Source organism: Pholcus phalangioides, unplaced genomic scaffold (assembly GCF_987345545.1).
Source record: "Pholcus phalangioides strain wild (caught in Gottingen) unplaced genomic scaffold, Ppha-v1.0 ptg000041l_1, whole genome shotgun sequence".
Classification (NCBI taxonomy): Eukaryota; Metazoa; Arthropoda; class Arachnida; order Araneae; family Pholcidae; genus Pholcus; species Pholcus phalangioides.
In genome coordinates, this window is record NW_028301627.1 from 514,040 (window position 1) to 534,389 (window position 20,350).

General features: G+C 42.9%; 1 protein-coding gene across 2 annotated transcripts in view; it reads right to left on the reverse strand.

Annotated features, from left to right (window-relative positions):
* The window catches only part of LOC149065016 (uncharacterized), a 194,484-nt gene that overhangs the window by 98,316 nt on the left and 75,818 nt on the right, over positions 1-20,350 (reverse strand). The window contains exon 1 of one of the 2 annotated variants that reach the window (XM_089254373.1): positions 20,245-20,337. The exons of the other annotated variant lie outside the window; for it this stretch is intronic. The gene's annotated coding sequence lies outside the window, so the exon portion shown is untranslated. Of the gene's footprint in view, positions 1-20,244; positions 20,338-20,350 lie in introns of those variants that run through there. 2 annotated transcript variants of the gene reach the window in all.

The following is a 20,350-nucleotide window of genomic DNA, read 5'->3' on the forward strand; positions in this document are numbered from 1 at the left end:
TTTTCCAACTATGAGTGCAGTATTTGATACTGCTGCTTTTTACCGTACACCAACTCCGGTCATATCCCCGTACGGCAATTTTCAACCAGTGGAGTAAGGTTGGAAACGAGGGTGCCATCTATCGTTGGTCACCCTATGCTTAGTAGGTAAATAACTTGTATTTGATGTTCTCCCCGGATTCAAACCCATGGATCTTGACTGTAACCTTCATGGTAGAAGACGAGCATCTTACCACTGCGCCACTCGGGATTCTATTGGATGCGAGAAGTCGTATTCACGATCACTACTACGGTATGCAGATGGGTCTGTTATCCCGGTTAATGGAGGAGCAGAAAAACGCCAATTTTACCGTTTGTGTTCTTTTGTCTTTCCTTCGCAATTTTGCCGAAAGGGTGACAAGTTGCGTCACTGTCTGACAGGAATCATCTATTTGGAGCCCTTCAGAATCACAACGATACTGCAGACAGGAATCATCGATCTGTAGCCCTTCAGAATCACAACGATACTGCAGACAGGAATCATCGATCTGGAGCCCTTCAGAATCACAACGGTACTGCAGACAGGAATCATCGATCTGGAGCCCTTCAGAATCACAACGATACTGCAGACAGGAATCATCGATGAGGTACCATTATAAACGATAACGTTACCATCCGACAGGAATCACCGATGAGAAACCATACAAAGTGATAACGTTAGCGTTCTACAGGAATCACCATATTCAAAATGATGGCGTTACCATTCTACAGGAATGACTGATGTGTCCGATAGAAATCATCAATGAGGAACCATTTGAAATGATAGAATTAACGTTTTACAGGAATCACCGATGGAAAAACTTTCAAACTCGTAACGTTACCGTTCTATAGGAATCATTTATGGGGAAAAATTCAAAATGATAACGTTCATGTCCGATTGCATTCACAGGTTTAAAGCCATTGAAACGAGATCGTTACCGTTTGAAGGGAATCAATGATGTGTGACCGGAACCATTCAAAGTGATAACGTTACCGTCCGACAACAATCACCGATTCGGAACCATTAAAAATCATAACGATACAGTTCTGTAGTGATTGATCACTGATGTGGGAGCATTCAAAACGATAACATTACTGGCTGACAGAAACCGACGATTTGGAGCCGTTCAGAACGATGAAGTTAGTATCCGACAAGAATCACTGATGTGGAATCTTTCGAAATGATGACTTCAATGTTTTGTAACGATATGGAACCTTTAAAAATGATTAAGTTACCGTTCTACAGGAATCACCGATGTGTAAATGTTCAAAATGATAGCATTTATGTCCGACTCCATTCACAGGTGTGGTACCATTAAAACGAGAACGTTACCGTTTGAAGGCAATCACCGAAGTGCGACCGGAACCATTCAAAATCATAACGTTAGAGCTCTACAGTAATCGCTGATATGGGAGCATTGAAAATGATAACATTACTGGCTTACAGAAACCGACGATTTGGAGCAGTTCAGAATGATAACTATTAGTTTCCGACAGGAATCACCTATGCGAAGCCATTCAAAATGATAAATTTACTGTTCGACAGGAATTGCTGATGTGGAGCCATTCAAGATGATGGCGTCACTGTCCCCGACAAGAATCACTGACGTAGAATTATTCAAAACGATTACTTTAATGTCCTGTAGGAATCGCCGATGTGGAAACTTTCGAAATGATGTTAGCGTTCTATAGGAATCACCTATGTAGAGCAGTTCAAGACGATAACAGTACTATTCGACAGGAACCATTGTAAAGGATGACGTTACTATTCGGCAGAAACTGCCACTGTGGAGCTATTCAGAACGATAACGTTACTGTCCGGTAGTAATCGCAGATGTGGAATCATTCACAACACTTCGAAAAATTTCCACTTCCGATATGAAAAACAGATGGTGGACGCGGTGGCCCACGTCGATAAGATACTCGCCTGAAGTACCAAAATATGTTTAGAGGTGCCACGAGTTCGATACCCGGGGTTCGTCCTCGTCAGAAATTTTCCTGACACAGGGGTACAACAGAGACGGCAACATGACCACAGAAAAAGATTGCTACCGCAGGGAGTCCCACATCAAGGGGTTATCGCACCGACCTCTCGATGAGGCTGCCGTTCGGAATCGGCAATAAGTTGTAGGTCCCGGTCTAATTAGCCCTCGTGTGCAGTAAAATGACACAGGGGTACAACAGAGACGGCAACATGACCACAGGAAAAGATTGCTACCGCAGGGAGTCCCACATCAAGGGGTTATCGCACCGACCTATCGATGAGGCCGCCGTTCGGAATCGGCAATAAGTTGTAGGTCCCGGTCTAATTAGCCCTCGTGTGCAGAAAATGGCCGTGGTGCGACAAAAATGATCAGATGATCTAAAAACACAAGTACAATGCACTGAAGACATCCGCACACACTTAGATTTCCACAACAAATATTCCGATACAAAAAGTCCGTAACTTTGAAGGTTAAAACGAGATAATGAATCGCCTTATCGGTAAAAAAGATTCAAGATCTCTCCAATTTATTCTCCTTCAATCGCATTTCTTTTCAGAGAGAGCAGCAGCACGTACTTCTTTCTTCTCAGGAAAGACTGAGTTAATCTCAGTGAAAAAAAATAAATAAAATTGTTAAACGGGGGGTCGTTAAAGAATCCGCCATCTTGTACTGTACCAACAAAGAAAAAGTGTGGAATGTGTGTTTGTTCTGTGTTCGACTTCTTGGAAATTGTTTACATCTATCCTCCGTGTTGCCAAACGAGGGAACAGTAATGTTCAGCAAATTACTTGTCAAAAGCGGATGCCTGGGATTGAGTGCAATCTTTACGGTCTCTCGTCACGGGAAGGAGATTTTTCGAGAACACATTTCGCTTCACGCATATTAATAGTCTTCTGCGTTTGGCTCGTTGTGGTCCAGAAAGCTTTTCGACTTTCGTTTGAGAAACGCAGAGCAATTTCCTTGGTCGGTTCATTATACGAACATTTGCTGCCACACACACACACACAAATCTCGAAATGCCTGGATTCTGTAAAAGTCCATTTTTAACATTTTGAAATCCTCGTGCGAAGTCGACATTCTCTGATGTAAAAGCCCATTTACTTTTAACTGAGCCAAATAGTCGTCTACCACACTTCGAACTTCAAATTCGTGTTTGGTTCTCCCTCAAAACAAAAAAAATCTCAACACAACGAGCGTCAGTTCTACAATACAGTCTACGCGGCTTACTAGAATCACGGATAATGCTATCATTAGGATATTTATATCATTTTTGTAAGGAACGGACCGATACTATGCCATATGGGGGAAAAATTCGTTCATAGTTATCGAAACTTCGGATAATGCTATCAATTTTTTTTTTGTCGACAGTAGTTAAATTTTAGCTTCAGAATGCGAGAAACACACTTGATTTTTTTTTTCATGGAAGCTACTGTTATCAGGCTGCAAGACTGTGGAGGCTAAAAGGTGGTCTCTACCCACTCCCTTGCTGACAAACATTTCCGTACTTGATGTCGTAATCAGTCCATAGTATTCGCTGTGATCTATATACGTGTGGAGCTGGTTTTGCAATAACCTTCCTATAGCGAAGGCAAACGTATCACAAAAAAAAAGGCACTTTCCTTCAATTCTTAATTACTTTTAGTTGATCAGATTCCAATTTCTTTTTCCGAGAGACTTTCTCAAGGAATCTATGAAACGTATTGTCTCTAAATTTAAAAATATCGTAATTCGTGATGTACATTAGAGACCAGTGTGGTTCCCATATTTTTTTCCTTCCCGCACCCCATTAGATGATACGTTTTTTATCTGTTAAACAATTTAGGTTTCTTTTTCTGTAATTGATTACCTTAATTATCGAATAATTAATTTCTATATGAACTCTTTTACTTATTGTTTAATGTCTTTTCGGCCATGAATTATATTTAATTTTGGCTTAAAAATTTTTATTATAATCTTTCGCTGAAACACAGACACTCACAAGCAAGACGATACAAGGGCTGCAGGACAACACAAAATACAAATACAACGCCACAACAGGCAAAAATTGCCCAACGAGGTGGCTGACTTAAGAACATCATGGATCCCCGAGCCATTTTTTGGAGGCCCTACCTACTACTGCTACAAAACACATGGAAAAAACACTAAAACACTACAACCCCCCCCCCCACGGAAACCCCAACGAATCGGTACATGCGGGAATGTGCGTGTACGTGTAGTGAAACCTGAGGTGAATTTTTTTTGTTTCTCTGTAATGCTTGTAATGTGTAGTGCTGCCATCTGCCATCAGTTTTTCTAACTATGAGTGAAGTGTTATGATTGAATGATTTATCGTTGTAGGACTGTTGCTCTCTGTGGCGAGTCTTTTTAACGGGGAGATCGGCTCGCATTTGCGCCTTGAAGTTGGGAACCACAGAAAACCAACTTCAGCCGACCACCACTGTGGGGTTCGAACCCGGATCCTCGCATCGCGAGTCCGTCACTATAACCACTCGACCACCACAGCGGCATCTAGTTGCAGACACGAATGTTTCTCAAAGTGAAGTGTTATGAATGAATGATTTATCGTTGTAGGACTGTTGCTCTCTGTGCAAAAGGAGCATGGAAAGATGTATGTTAGGCATCACAAGAAGAGACAGAAAACGAATCACTTGGATAAGGAACCACACAAAGGTAGATGATATCATGGAAAGAATTAGACGTTTAAAATGGAAATGGACATATTGCAAGAAGAAATGGCAACAGATGGACCACAAGTAGTCTGGATTGGTACCCTCGTGGTGTTAAACGTCCAAGAAGGCGTCCCCGCGCAAGATGGATCGACGAGATAGGAAAAGTGGCTGGAGTCAACTATAAAAAGCTGACTAAAAGCGTCAGACAGAGTAAAATGATAAAGTTTTTAGAGGAAAAACCTTCATGCAACAATCGATTGAAAACGGTTGATGATGATGATGTTTTTTTTTTAATTGTTTCCAAAACGAAACTAAAAAGAAAAACATTTTTCTTGAGATTTGGAAAAATGAATGAGATTCATTGAATAGTTCTTCACTCATTGATTCCAGACGCAACAACTACTGTATAAATTAATGTGTCTTTGACACTTGACTGAATTTTTTTAATGTTTTCCCTGAGTCGTGTGTGTTCAAGACAGTATCAAATCTAAGCCGCTGTGGTGGTCGAGTGGTCATAGTGACGGACTCGCATCGCGAGGATCCGGGTTCGAACCCCACCGGCGCCACAGTGGTAGTCGGCTGAAGTTGGTTTCCTGTGGTTCCCAACTTCAAGGCGTGAATGCGAGCCGATCTCCAAACGTCAAAAAAGTCTCGCCACAGAGAGCAACAGGCCCACAACGTTTCAAATATTCAATCATTACACTTCACTCACAATTTGAAGAATAGAGGGCAGCACTGAAATATCAGACGCTAAACACTCTGACTGTTAGATGCACTCACTTTGTTCCAGACTCTGCCACGAAGCTGGACTGGAAGAGATCTCGGCAACGGGATAAGTCCGGTGGCAGAGACCCTGGCGTTCATTCATTCAGTATCAAATCTAAGCATAACATGCTAATAACACGAGGTACCAATGTAAACAAACCACGAAATACTTTAAGTAAATAATAGAATTTTTTTCTCAATCGAAATAGAAAACAAATGCGATCGCTAATCGGAAAAGAAACTTTTACAACGCCAAATTCGTATGACACATTTCTGCGAGCAGAAATCAAAACATTTGTATGATTCATATAACTTTTTTTTTAGGAATTGAAAAATTCAATTTTTTTAATCATTATTTTAATTTTCCTGAACAATCAGCCGACGTGTAATTTTTTCCCGTCTCGCACCCCCCACAAAAAAAAACTCTCCTGCCCCCCCGGTTGGGAACCACCGCATTAGACAGTTTTATTCTAATGCTTCACGTGGCTCATTACAAAAATGCAAAATTTTAGCTCAAAGGGGGCGAAAAAAAGGAGGTCCCGTTTTAGAATAGAGAAAAAAAATATATGCGTGTGAAAGAAGTGAAACTTCTAAGTTTGGCATGATTAGATATACGAATTTTCCAAAATTTAGCCCAATAAATGATAAATTATGTCAAATAAAGTTTATTCAAAATAAAAATTTCAAATAAAGTTTATTCAAAATAAAAATTTCAAATAAAGTTTATTCAAAATAAATGAAATTGCGTTGTCACAGCGCAGCCAATTAGCAGCTGGCACTGTGACGTCACAAAACTTGCATTGGAGTGCGAAATATACTCTCGTGTGGGCCAGGAGGGTGCGGCGTCAAGGGCGGTAGGGAAAGGTAATAAATTGTCTTTGTCTGACACAAACCGTCCAAACCCACCTCCCCACCGGACTTTATTTTTTAACAAGGCCAAATCTCTACTGACCTTCATCGCTCAAAAAGGGAAAAGGAAAGTTGGTTTTTGAGGAAAAAGAAAGCGTTTCACTTTTTGCGATGCATTTACTTTCCTTCACAGGAGTTCACTCTTATGTGCCTTCATTGTTATGTTGCTATAGAAGTTTCACTTCAAAAACTGCGTGAGAATCTCGCGCGATAGAAGTGAAAGTTCTAGGTTCTTAAATCCATTAAATATCTCCTAAACTAATCGCGTATAAGTAGGGCTCTATTACTGTATTCAGGAACAAGGTGAACACTTAAAATGCTACCGCAAGGTAGCAGCATTACACCCCGCCGGGGTTTTTTTACACGGCCGAGTCTCTATTAACATCCTTCCCACCACCAACCCATATACTTGTCGGAACTTTATCACACATCAGTTTTTCTACGAAACCAGTTTTGAGGAGAAAGAAAGCGTTTCACTTTCTGTGATATTTTCCTTTCCCTTCACAAATTTTCACTCTACGTCCCTAAAGAAGTTTCACTTCACAAGAAATGGAACGATTGAACCTTTTGCAACCAATTACGTAGGGGAAAAAAATGGTTGTCCCATTGTACCATACGTCCCGTTCGACTAGATGGGTTGTATGGTCACCATACTTGCGAACGGGACTTTTTCGAACGGTTATTGCTATCAGAACCCCTGATTCTCCCGGCGTGATCACCTTAAGCGGCGTGGACTGTATTTCGAAATTACGCTCGCTTACCGCAAGATGGCAGTCCAATAAATCACTTGTGGCATTTTGACAGCTCACAACCTTTCAGTAGTTAAATGTCATTTCTTCCTCTGGACGAGGGGCGCACAACCTCCATCTCGCGAGACAAATGTGGCTCACCAAGAGGTTCAATTCGGCTCGCAGAAATTGTTCCGGTAGAAAAGTTTCAATACCCACAACACGATAGACGCCTAGGCTGACCATATTCCCTTCACAAAAATACTAGAAATCGGGATCCGTACTAGACTCCACCAATTCATGCAAAAAATTATCGAAGGTTGCCAGTAACAACCAAAAAAAAAAAAAAAAAATTGCCAAAGGCATAAAGTCATGAAAAAAATCTTCAATCCTCGTTGAAAACAAGTGAAATAACGGGACAACCGAAAAAGTAGTTGTTCAACCTTACTTTTAATTTTATTTACTGAACAGGAGTGAGTCGCCCCCCCCCCCATCCCTTCGTATCCGATCTGAAGGAATGCCAACGATTGTTCGACAACATTGATTGTTATGCATGAGGAAGGTCACTCATTCAAATCCCGTCGTTCAGAAACTGAGACCTGTTGGGTCACCCGGGTCGGTCGCAATAAATCCTTCAGATTAGATGTTGGCAACACATTCGAGGATACATAAGCTCTGGAACATGTTTAGAAATCTTTTATCAGGGAATGACTAGAAAGATCAGGGAATGGGGTTATTGCCTCAATAGAATATGGAACAGGAGTATCCAAGAAAATGAATTATTTCGTAGAGCCGTCCCGGAAATGAGTCCCGTTTTTTTCCCCTCGACAAATAATAAATGGCACGAAATAATCCTTTAGAGAGAGATTTTTTTTTACAGCACACATATATGCATATGCAATTCGAAAGCCATCGACTTCTCCGTCTTTTCGTATGTACCTGCACGAAATTTACGTTGTACATTAGACGAGTATGGACGGGGGGGGGGGGGGGGCTCTGAAATATATATCCGAAGATGGGAAATTTTTCCCTTCATATCTGAACGAACACGTCCTGGATACATTCCAAGATTCGCGAGATTCCAACGAGTGGATATACATCAATGTCAGGACATCTCCGAATGACGAACAAGCTGGAAACGATGATGTATATTCATGTACGTAAATATGTAATGGAGGTGGGGGGACGGGACGGGGGGTTGGTTGAGAAAGTCTCGTGCATGACGAGAGGGATGGGGGGGGGGGGGAACGAGCGTAACTCCGGTCTAGCGCCATAACCCTAAATTCCGTATCGAATGATGGTGTCCCTGAATTCACGGCCTCAAAAACTATGAAGTATGAATGGTAGTATATACACGTCGAGCCTACCCAAAATTCGTCACATAAACATGCGAAGACGATCCCGGTTCGACCCACGCAGGTGCGCGCGGCGCTGTCGACTGAAGTTTCTTTCCTATTGTTTTGTTGTTTTTCCGAATTCGTGTCGATCTCTCCGTAACAAAGAGCGACCGGTCCCCCCTCCCCACACACACACACAACAATACAAATATTCAATCATTACTTTTCGTTCACAACTCGAAACATAGATGGCAGCACTAACTTCACACAGCACTTAAGGGGTCGTTCAAGTATTTCGTCAGCATCGAGGGGAGGGGGTTTTGAATTTGCTGATTTTTGATGAAAAGGGGGTTGGGGGGGAGGTTGAAGGTTGCTTACGTCATCAACCACCCCTTTTTGAAGATATGAAATATTCTAAGCTGCTGACGAAATTTTGCTGACGGGGGGGAGGGGAATCAGTGTTTTGCTGACTTTTGCTGACAAGAGGGGGGTGTTAAAAAATGGCTGAAAATCTGCTTACGTAATACTTGAACGGCCCCATATATAGCAGCAGGCTTCCGCGCGAAGCTTGTGACGTCACTGAAGGTCATCTCACCTATAACCAATGGATGTCACAGGCCGACCGCATGTGTCATCTTTACCCTTTTTTTGTAGTATATATCCAATAGCTATAGGTTCTTCAGTGACGTCACGAGCTTCGCGAGGAGGCCTTCTGCTATAGGTGGTACTTTCTTTCTTTCAAACCGAGCACAACTCAGGTCTATCACCATCTATGGGCGATTTACTACCTAGTGAGTTGTGCCGGAAGTCTAACTGTGCGTGTACCTAACAGTCCGAGTGCGTATGTAGTGTTGCGCTTGATTTTTCAGTGCCGCCATCTATATTCCACAAGTGAAGTGAATCATCTGCTTACGTAATAGTGTGTGTTCCATCTTCTCACGTGCAGGCTTTTGGTAACAAATTTGAAGTATTGGCGGTAAATCTGGGAACCTTGTTCTAACCTAACCGCACATTAGAAAAACGAAGGGGAGGAGGAAGCAAAATATAGAAGAGAAGAAAAGGAAGTAAAAACAAATAAATAGAAGAGGGAAAACAGTACAGTAGATGAGTAGATAAGAGAATATGCAGGAAAGTTTACTTTTCACGCTCACCCCCCCCCCCCCCAAGTGTTCTCTTTGGCTTTTACGTGTAAATAGCATTATATGTGCGAAGGAATCATTAACAGGCGTATAGAAAAAAAGAGGAGGAAAAAAACAACTTCGGTTCATAGGGTTACAATACAGCTTCGCGATCGTGAAGAGAGCGAGAGAAAAACTGCCGGGAACTGGATTGAATTTATTCCACTGGCGTTTGGACGAGATATTTCGTCCGTGATCTTAAAAGAGTTAAAGCTGATGTCGTGTACGTTGGGAGGGGGGGGGGGTGATACAACACAACTAGACAACCACAAATCACCATGCAACCCACGTGCAACAAAACAGCGGTCTAGCGCTCTCATCTGCCAAGTGAGAGGGGACGCGGATTCGATTCCCAGCACAAAGGCTGTTGAATTTTCTCTCCTGGGTTAATCTTCGCATTAGCCAGCTGTCGAAACCTTCGCAATAACAGCGGAACGTGACATCATCTTAGGACACGAGACACTTGTCTCGGGATCGAAACCAAAGCTAGACCAACCCGGGCATCATTACGAAACTTAAACCTGCCCAACCTCCCCTCAAGTCCCCAATGTAACCGAAAAACAATACCACCATCTTGGACTCATTCAAATTAGGTTCTCGCTCCAATCAAACGTTTCTTTACATCCTGGGGGTCCCCAAATTAAGTCCCGAAACCTCTCAAGGGCGCTGGAAAAATTAATTATTCCTTGCCTCCCGCCCCACCTCCGGGAACCAAACCAATTCGGAAAAAAACCAAGATTAGGTATTTAAAGGGGGGGGGGGTTGAAGAGAGATGGGGGGGGGGGGTGTGTGGAGGTTCCCAGATGTTTTCTCGAACCAAGTAAACACCCGGAAACACAAAAGCCTTCTTAAAACGGAAGTCCAAATAAATTCAAGGGGGAAAAGTAATTATCAACGTCGAAGAGAAAGACGATAATAATAACGGCCGCGGTGGGGCCCCCATAGCTTTTAATTTCAAAAAAGGAGGGGAGGGGGCGCTGAAGGAGTGGGGGAGGAAGAAGGTAAAATTGCGGGGAAGGGGTGGGGGGGCTAATGAATTGCCCGACGTCACGAATGTAACCTCGATTTTAATAATAACCGAGCTTTAAAAATGTTTGCTTTGTTTTTTTTCCCCGTCCCTTTTATTATTGTTTTAAAGAGGCTTAAAATTTTCTCCCGAGAAGCCATTACGGAGTCTTAAAAGCGGAGGCCCCGAAACTTCTTTGGGGCCAAACATAAATAATAGCGTCTTCTTTCTTAAAAATGGGGCGGCAGCGAGCGTGCGCGTGTATCTGTGCGTTGTGGTGGGAACGATAAGTTTCTTTTAATTTTGCTTAAGTATGTTGTCTTATATGAGGCGTGTGTAGTACGGTTGGAAAACCTCCCGAGGAACACAATGCGTCTCTTGAACAGAAGGGGGGGGGGGGTTCGTGATTATGCCCCCCCCCCTCCCTCTTTACGAGAGCTCGTGTAAATGAATACTTTATATACTTTCATCTTAATTATTTAAATCGATACCGTATAGGTAATTTCGTGGGGAGATGCTCGCTGTGTCTTTGCCTAAGAGGTACTTCGGAATAACACGGAAAATTCTATCTTATAGTTGGGGCTATTTTACCTCGAACGCCCAATTTAGGGCATTCATGAGTAGGGTCATCTTATGAGTAGGCACCCTAGCAAAGTGGGTGCTCTGGGGACCCACCGAGGCAGGCGCGGATCCAGAGAAGACAATGAGGCGATCGCCCCTCCCAAGAGCCGAATAAGTAAAACGGGAAACTTTTTCCTGTCCCCGTGAAATACCAGACAAGCCAAAGAACCTACACAATAAGTTCCCCACCCCCATGACACATCTAGATACACTCTTGCATTCGCTCCATTCTCAGCCGACGATGCCCTCTGTTCCATTCACAGCTGAAAATTTTTGTCTCTGCTCCATTCGCAGCTGAGAATGTCTTCCTCCTGTCCATTCACAGCTGTGAAGATGTCTCCCTCTTCTCCATTCGTAGCTGAAGATGTCTCCTTCCGTTCGATTCACAGCTGTGAAGATGTCTCCATCCGTTCCATTCACAGCTGTAAAGATGTCTCCATCCGTTCAATTCACAGCTGTGAAGATGTCTCCCTCTTCTCCATTTACAGCTGTGAAGATGCGTCTCCCTCTCACAGCTGTAAAGATGTCTCCCTCTTCTCCATTCGTAGTTGAAGATGTCTCCTTCCGTTCAATTCACAGCTGTGAAGATGTCTCCTTCCGTTCAATTCACAGCTGTGAAGATGTCTCCTTCCGTTCAATTCACAGCTGTGAAGATATCTCCCTCTTCTCCATTTACAGCTGTGAAGATGCGTCTCTCTCTTCTCCATTCACAGCTAAAGACACCTGCTTCGGCTTCAGGGCCAGATCTTGAATCCTGCGAACCACAGAAGGCGCCAACGATTTTTTTTTAGGGCGCCAACTGAAGGGGAGGAGCGTTTATTTTATCACCAAAATATTATTTGCTTACACTTGAAAAGTGTCCAGAACCGGCCCTGCTCGGCTTCATTCGCAAATTAACCTGCCTCCGTATGGGACTATGCGTTTCTAGACGGCCCTGTCAGTAACGGTGAGCCAAATGTCGTCACGGCGATCGAACTTTGGCTCCCAGACGTGAGGGGCAAGCAAACTGATCATTTGGAGGAGCGCGTATACACCACTGGAGAGACACGACCCTGCCTTCCTTATTTCATGCACTGTGGCGAGGCACTGAAGTAGTATATAGCATTAGTAGCCTCTCTTAACTTCAGCTGATGGCTACCAGGTGGGACGGTAGAGATAGATGCCTTTTTTTTTTGTCTATAAGGAAGGCAGGGTGGTGTCTTCAGTGGTGTATATGGTAGCATGCTTGCTCGGTATGGAAGGGGGCTTGGGTTCGAGTCTCGGCTGAGACCAGGTGACTTTCCTTTCCTCGGCATAAAATCCGTAAAATATCTGTTTCATTGATATATTGGGCTGAGGGGAAAAAAAAAGCCGTCCATCTCTATCTCTTCATGGAGATAGTTCAACCTGGTCACGTGCTTTTTCATCCGCCGTCGAAGAGGACGCCATCTTGTGTTCCGGAACCAAAGATGCTCACAGTTTCGTCAACGGTCATATGTACGTATTACCAATATTGGAGACGCGCCAAACGTTTCCCAATCATTAATTTGGCGACTCCAAATGTATAGTGTGTTGAAGTATAAAAACAAAGAGACTTTTTTCGTGGTCCAATAAGCACTTGAAAAGACGCCAAAATAAACAACAACAGAAACTCATTAAAGATGGCGCTGGACATATGGAGCTGCTGATTGGAGAAACGCCGTCTAGACAAGCTTGCATTGTGTGATCAAGCAGATTTGATTACTTTCCAAGAGTCGTTTTGTTTATTTGTCCATGAAATCTTCGCATGTGAGCATCATGTTCATGCATCATGAACACCAAATCAAGACAAAATTGATTACGTTAAATGAATGGAATGTTGATTTACATTACACGGGTCACATGATATCCTAGACGAGTTTTAAGGCCGGGATTACACAATAAAAGTTTTATAAAAATTATTTTATAAAACTTGAAAAAATGTCACCAATAAGATTATTGGTTACATTCTAGGAAATGCAACCGATGATCTCCTTGGTAGCATTTTACAAGTTTTATAAAAGGACTTTTATCAAACTTTTATAGTTTAATGCCGGCCTGAGAGACACAAGTATATGTAACAAATGTGTGCAACCTTTTGAAGAGTGCGGGGCTACTTCATCAGTTTGAAAACGTGTCGCGGGCCACTTGATTAGTTGATCTGGAACAGCGCCGAGTGATCTGTAAATTTTTCGCTTAAGTGATCAATAAATGTGCAGCAGGTCATACAAGTGATCTGGAAGCGGGCCGCTTGAGTGATCTGTGACTCGGGTCACTCGAGATCTATCTGTAAATATGCCGCGGATCACTCAGGCGATCTGTAAACGTGCCGCGAGTTATTTAAATGATCTGGAGATATGCCGCGGGCCATTTGAGTGATTTGTAACTGCACCGAGTATCTTTTAAGTGAGCTGTAAATATGCCTCGGGTCATTTAAGTTACCTCTAAATGTGCCGGTGGCCACTTAAGTGCTCTGAGACCGCGTCGTTGGTCACTCAAGTGATCTGCAAATATACTATGGGTAGCTCAAGTGATTCGTAACTATGTCGCGGGTCACTTAAATTATGTAGAACTAGGCTTCGTCGGAAAAAGCGGGATATTTGGGAAACGGAATCGAAGTTGGCTAAAAATGTGTCGTTCCGCAAATCACTTAAGCGATCTGTAAATGTGTTGCGGGACACTTCAGTAATCTGGAATAGCGCAGAAAGTCACTTACGTGATCTGGGAATGTGTCGCTGGCCACTCAAGTGATGTGGAACTGCACAGCAGGTTACTTAAATGATTTTCTTATGTACCGGTTAGTTCATTTTTTACAAAATTAGGTTCAAAGTCACGTTCCACATCGGGTGACTACGAGGGCCACACTTGGCCCACGGGTTGAGTATATATGATGTATAGTGTAAATATGCTCAAGTTTTTTGAGAATGCTGGCCACTTCATCGGTTTGGAAACGTGCCACGGCCCACTCAGATGATGCTGTAGGTCACTTTAGTCATCTGGAAATATGCCGCGAGTCACTAACCTAGATTATCTAAAGGTGTGCCGTGGATCAATTGAGTGATCTGGAAATATACGAAGAGCCACTGAAGCGATCTAAAAAGATGCCACGGCCACTGAAGCGAACTGTAAGTATTCTGCGAGCCACTCAAGTGATCTGGAAGCGTGCGAGGGCCACCGAGCAGGTCCGCAACTAGGAATGGAAATTTATTTTGTCGCCCGGTATCCATTCTGACGCCACCCACACACGCTTTATTTTGAACAGAAAAGAGTAAACTCGGCGCCCTTCCTGGTCTAGTGCCAGAGGTTACCAAATCCCCACCCCTGCACTTGAGTGATCTGGAAGTGTGCCGCCAGCCACTATTAGTGAACAGGAAGTGTGCGGCACGTCGCTCCAGGGATTTGGAAAACGTGCTGTGGGGTCGCTTAAGTGATCTGGATATGCACCGTTGGCAGCTTGAATGATCACTAAATGCGCCGACAGTAACTGAAGTAATATGGAAATGTGCTACGGGGTCACTCAAGAGTGATTTGATAATCTTTCGTAAGCCATTTGAGTGATTTAGTTGTTGGTCGCGGGCCACACCAGATGACTCCGAGCGCCACATTGTCCACTGGGCCGTGGGGTTGAGCTTGTATAATCTGTGGTGTATTGGCGAAGGAACCGTATTTTCAATATACATTCAGGACGTGGAGTAATTATTCAAACGTCAAATAATTGCCAAGATGATCTCGCACTACTTGGACATTGGATGGGCGTAAATCGTTTCCTTCACAACGATCTGCCAGGGATGAGTCTGGTCTTAATTAAACAAACACTTGGAACGAAGGACTTGTACGCTTAGGAGAAAAGCGTTGGCATCCCGTAAAAGGAAAAGGAAACTTACTAAAAAGCTTCAACACTTAGAAGAGAAGCCTGAAGAACAGCTAGAGACTTAGAAGAGCTTGGACATTTCGAAACAGTTGCGCATACATTAAACCAGGGTTAGCAAACTTTTTACATCTGAGGCGCCACTTCCTATCCCCCCCCCCATTGAATGCTTATTATCTTCAACGAGCTTCGCCGGCTCCCCGGAGCTGTTCAACAAAGAATATTTTCGAAAAACCGAATATTTTTGCCGGAGGCGCACCAGGGCCTCGCGGCGATAACAGTTGTGTATACCTCGAACAGTTGTGGATATTTTGAGCAGTTACGAAAGAAGAGCGTGGACATCTAAGAACAGGAACTTGGACACTTATGGGAAGGACATGGGCATTTCAGAAAAAGAGCCTGAGCGAGAAATGTGGATATTTCAGAAGAGCGTAAGCATCTGGGAAGAGGGACGTTTCAATGAGAAAACATGATAATTATAGAAGAGGAGCATGAGCATTCAAGTAGAGGAGCTTGGACACTCTGGGAGAAAAACACTGGCATTTTAAAAGAGCATTAGCATTTATAAAGAGGCGCTTAGCCACTTAAGTGTGGAGGTGGGGGGGGGGAAGCATAGGTATTTCGGGAGACATGGGTATTTCGGTATTTCAGAAGAGCGGGAGCATTTAGGGGAAACAAAAGGCTTAGACGTTTGCAAGGAGACATAAGTATTTTCGAAGAAGAGCATGAGCATTTAGAAAGAGGAGCTTGGACAATTAGAGGAAACGCACAGAGACATTTCAGAAGAAGAGCGGAGCATTAAAGAAGAGGAGCTTGGACATGAAGGGCGTTTTAGAAGAGCGTGGGCATTTACGAAGAGAAGATTGAACATTTGAGGGGGGTAGGAACACGGCACTAGAAGAGACGCATGGACTTACATAGCTCGGAGAGTTATTAGAAATTCCCGAGTTGTGAGACGAGCGTGAACACGTTTACAAGAAGTACATGGATGCTTCGAAAGATGAGTTTGGACAATTTTTAAGAAAAGAGCGGATGCTCAAAAGAAGAGCGTAGACGTTTTAAAAGAAGAAGATGGACGCGCTTGAAGGAGGAGCTTATACCCTTCATGAGACTATCTCACGGACTCTTAGAAAAATAGCGTGTACACGTTTTAGAAGATCTTAAACACGTGTAAGTTTAACTAACACGTACATATAGAAAAGAGGAGCGTGAACACGTATAAGAGGAACGTGGTTATTTTGAAAGAAGAGCTTAGAAACTTGAAAAACAATCGCGGGCATTTCAGAAGTGTGACATCATGAAGAGGGTGAATATTTTGCGAAAGAAGCATGAACATATACTGGGAAAAGATCGTAGTTCACTTGAAATAGGAACTTGAAGGCAGAACTCATTCACGCAGAAGATGGGCTTGGATATTTTAGAAGAGAAGTTTGGACACTTGGAAAAAGGGGGGGGGGAAACTTAGACATTTTACTAGACTTATAACACTTTTGCTTATTCAGACTTATTATTATTTTCGGTGGGTATTTTTAGAGTTTTTTTTTTAAAGGAATTCAAGTCCTTAGAATACGAGCTCTGACACTCAAATAAAAAGATCTTGAACACCCATTAGACGGGGATTTCAAATGTGCAGAGAATAAAAGCGGAAATTCAGACGAAGAGATCGGACATTTTAGAAGATGAACTTGGACATTGCGGACACTTGGACGAGGATTTGTAATACGTAGATGATGAGAGTGGACATCTCAAAAGATGAACGTACACATTTTAAAAGTTATTTAAAAGCTTGGGAATTCCTTCTCTGTTGTTATCAATTGAGAGATCATATCAAGCACTTATCAAATGTCACTTAAAGTCTTTATTTATATCTTTTCGCCCTTCACACCAGTTATTTAATGCATTCTAATAGGGTAAATTAGTCCGGAAACTACAATTTAGACACGATACCAAACATCTAGACATAAGGCTGCAACTCGATCAGCCCCGGCAAGCACGCATTTTGGCTTCTTTAGTTGTCAGAGAGCTGCTTCGTGGTGTACCAGAACCCCCTCTAATGAAGTTGTGGCCCTGGTAAAAACATAGATGTTTTAGAAGAAGAGTTCGGTTAAGGGAAGCGCAAGTATTTAGAACAAGAGCATCGATACAAATATTTCAGAAGATGATTCCTTTGATCCTTTTTGTCGCACCACGGTCATTTCCTGCACACGAGGGCTAATCAGACCGGGACCTGCAATTTATTGCCGATTCCCAATGGCAGGCGTGTTTTTTATCCTTATCGAGAGGTCGGTGCGCTAACCCCTCGATGGAGGACTTCCTGCGGTAGCAATTTTTTCCGCGGTCATGTCGCCGTTTCTGTTGTACCCGTGTCAGGAAAGTTTTATATTTATTTATTTACAATAACCCCAGAAGGCATGAAATGCACTTATACTGGAAGAAAAAAAAAAATAATAGTCAGTACGGGAAGCACTTCGCATACGGAGCCAGGTCGAAATCCCCAATAGTGGAAGCAAATCTTGCGTAGGAGGCACATACAAGTTCTGATGGAAGACTGTTCCATATTCTTGCCACACGGCATCTATATCCTTGGAAAAAACAATCCCTTCTAGCCATTGGTATTCTTATTTGGAAGCGATGCCTACGTAGGTTAACTTGCCTGTCTATGATCTCAAAGAAAGGCTCTCTCGATGGTAGATAAACAATTTGGTGGACTAGTTTGTAGCACATCTTCAGATCTGCAGCGATTCTACGCCATTCCAGTGAGTGTAAACCCAGAAATTTAAGTCTCTGGCAATAAGATAGACCGCTCATGCCAGGTATTCGTTTAGTAAACGACCTCTGTGGCTTTTCGAGGAGCTGTATGTCCTTGATTTTGTAAGGGCTCCATACTTGAGAACAGAACTCCAGAGTCGGGCGAACGTACTGACGAGGACGAACTGGGTATCGAACTCGCGACACCTCTAAACATCCTTTAGGCGAGTATCTTATCGACTTGGGCTACCGCGCCCTTTAGAAGGTGAGCTTGGGCATTTTAATGTAAGCTTACGTATACTTACTCGCTTTGACTGTGTGGTAATAAAAAGAAATACGCCAGACTTTTTTTCATTCTCTTCTTTTTTGTCTCACGCAAAAACCGGTTGCATCACAGCCTTCTTCATACAAAATCCAACAGATGCACTGCAAGTCTCTGCCGACCGTCGGCAGGTCGTCCCAAGTTTGACGTTCGTTCAGTGCGCGTTGCTTGGTTCGCAATGAGATGTTTCCGGACAATCGTACACATTGAGGGAAAAATTTCAGCAAACCACTCAAGGGCAACGCGCAGTACGCACATGTAGACGCATCTTTAGAGGAGAACAGTGAAAATTTTACAAGAAGAGGTAGGATGCTCAAAAGAAAAGCTTATACCCATAGAAAAGCCTTTGAAAAAGGAGGAGATTGAGCTCTTTAGGCATAGGCGGAGATAGACATGGAAGGCGTGAGGGGGGGGGGCACGATAATGCGAGCTGGGGGAAGCATTATGATGATGCCAAATCATATATACGCATGCATATTAGATCAGTTGGCTTCATCATAGACGCTGCTTTTCCCCCTCTCCCCCGTATCTCTGTTCTCCGCCCATGTCTTTAGGAAAGGAGCATGGATCATTACAAGAGTGTGTACACTTGTTAGAGGAGTTTAAACACGTCAGATGAACACGTGCATTTAGAAAAAAGAAGAGCGTGGATATTTTTAAAATATCCACGCTCTTCTTTTTACGAAAAATAATAGCGAATAGCGACTAATTCAGAAGAGTGACATTTAGTAGAGGGTGAATGTTTCAGAAAAGAAACATGCATATTTTAAACAAGGACCGTAGAAACTTGAAAGACTAGCTTTGAAGACTTAAAATAGGTACGTTATAAACGTTAAAAATGCGTGTGAACATTTAAAAGCTGAGTGAAGACACGCAAAAGATCAGCTTTTGAACACTGTGGAGAAGAGAGGGGGGACACTTATAAGAGGTGCTTAGGAATTTTTACGGTAGAGTGTTGAGATTTTAGAGTAGTTTGCGCACGTAGAATACAAGCTTCAACACGTGCAGAGATGTTGGACACTTCGGTGATGATTTAGAATGTGGGAAAGTGAGGAATTTAGTAGGTAAGAGAGCTGGAACATTTGGTAAGAGCTTGAAAATTTTCAGAAGACGGTAACGGTATTTTAGAAGATGTACTTGGGTTCATCATTTTGGTTACTCAGATGAGGATTTCGAATGCGTAGAAGATGAGCGTGGACATTTTGAAACTTGAGAGGGGGGGGGGGAAGGCACGCAAAAAAACTAGGAAATCCCTGCTCTATTGGTATCAAGCTGGCAGATAATATATCACACTTATTTAGACATCACTAAAAGTCCTCATTTAAATTTAGTCGCACTTCACACCGCGGTCATTTCAAGCAATCTAATGGGCAAATCAGAATTCAAACTACAATTTAGACCACAGTTTTCCAAAATTTTTGTTCCATCGCCCCCCCCCCCCTCCCGTTTCTTCAGAAACTTTTTTCTCTCATCGCCTACAACTCAACTAACTAACCCTTGGTCATACATGCTCAACCCATGGTCAGCGGGCCAAATGTGGCCCTCGGAGTCAACCGATGTGGCCCGGTACCCGAAACCCAATTTTTTTGAAAATGAACCAAACGGTACATAACCAGATCACTTAAGTCACCCGTGAGGCAGTTCCACATCACTTAAGTGGTCCTTGGCACATTTACAAATCCCTCAAACGGCACGCGACGCATTCTCTGATCACTTGAATGATTATCAGACCATTTACATATCACTGAAGATCATTGAAGTGGCCTACAACACATTCTTACTTCAATTAAGTGACCCGCGGCACATTTCCAGATCCCTAACCGAAGTGACACACGACACGTTCTCAAACCAATGAATTGGCCCACCCTCCCCGAAAGGTTGAGCACTACTTGCTGTAGGTTCCGCTACGATTATGCAATAAGTCCACAGGTCCGATTACAAATGTATTATTAATCTTCTTTTTTTTTTAGTCAAGGCCTCACTCGATCATGTCTTAAAATTTTGCGTCAATGAATCAAGGGACAACTAGATCACATCCACATTATATACGTGTGTGTAAGATTAAAAATAAATAAACGGAATATATTCTCTCACCTTCCCGAGTTCTCTCCGGAAGTAGATGATCTTCACGTAACTTCATCGTCGTTTATTTTTTAAAAGTGTTCAATATTTATCCGAATATATGTTGAATCATCAAGAA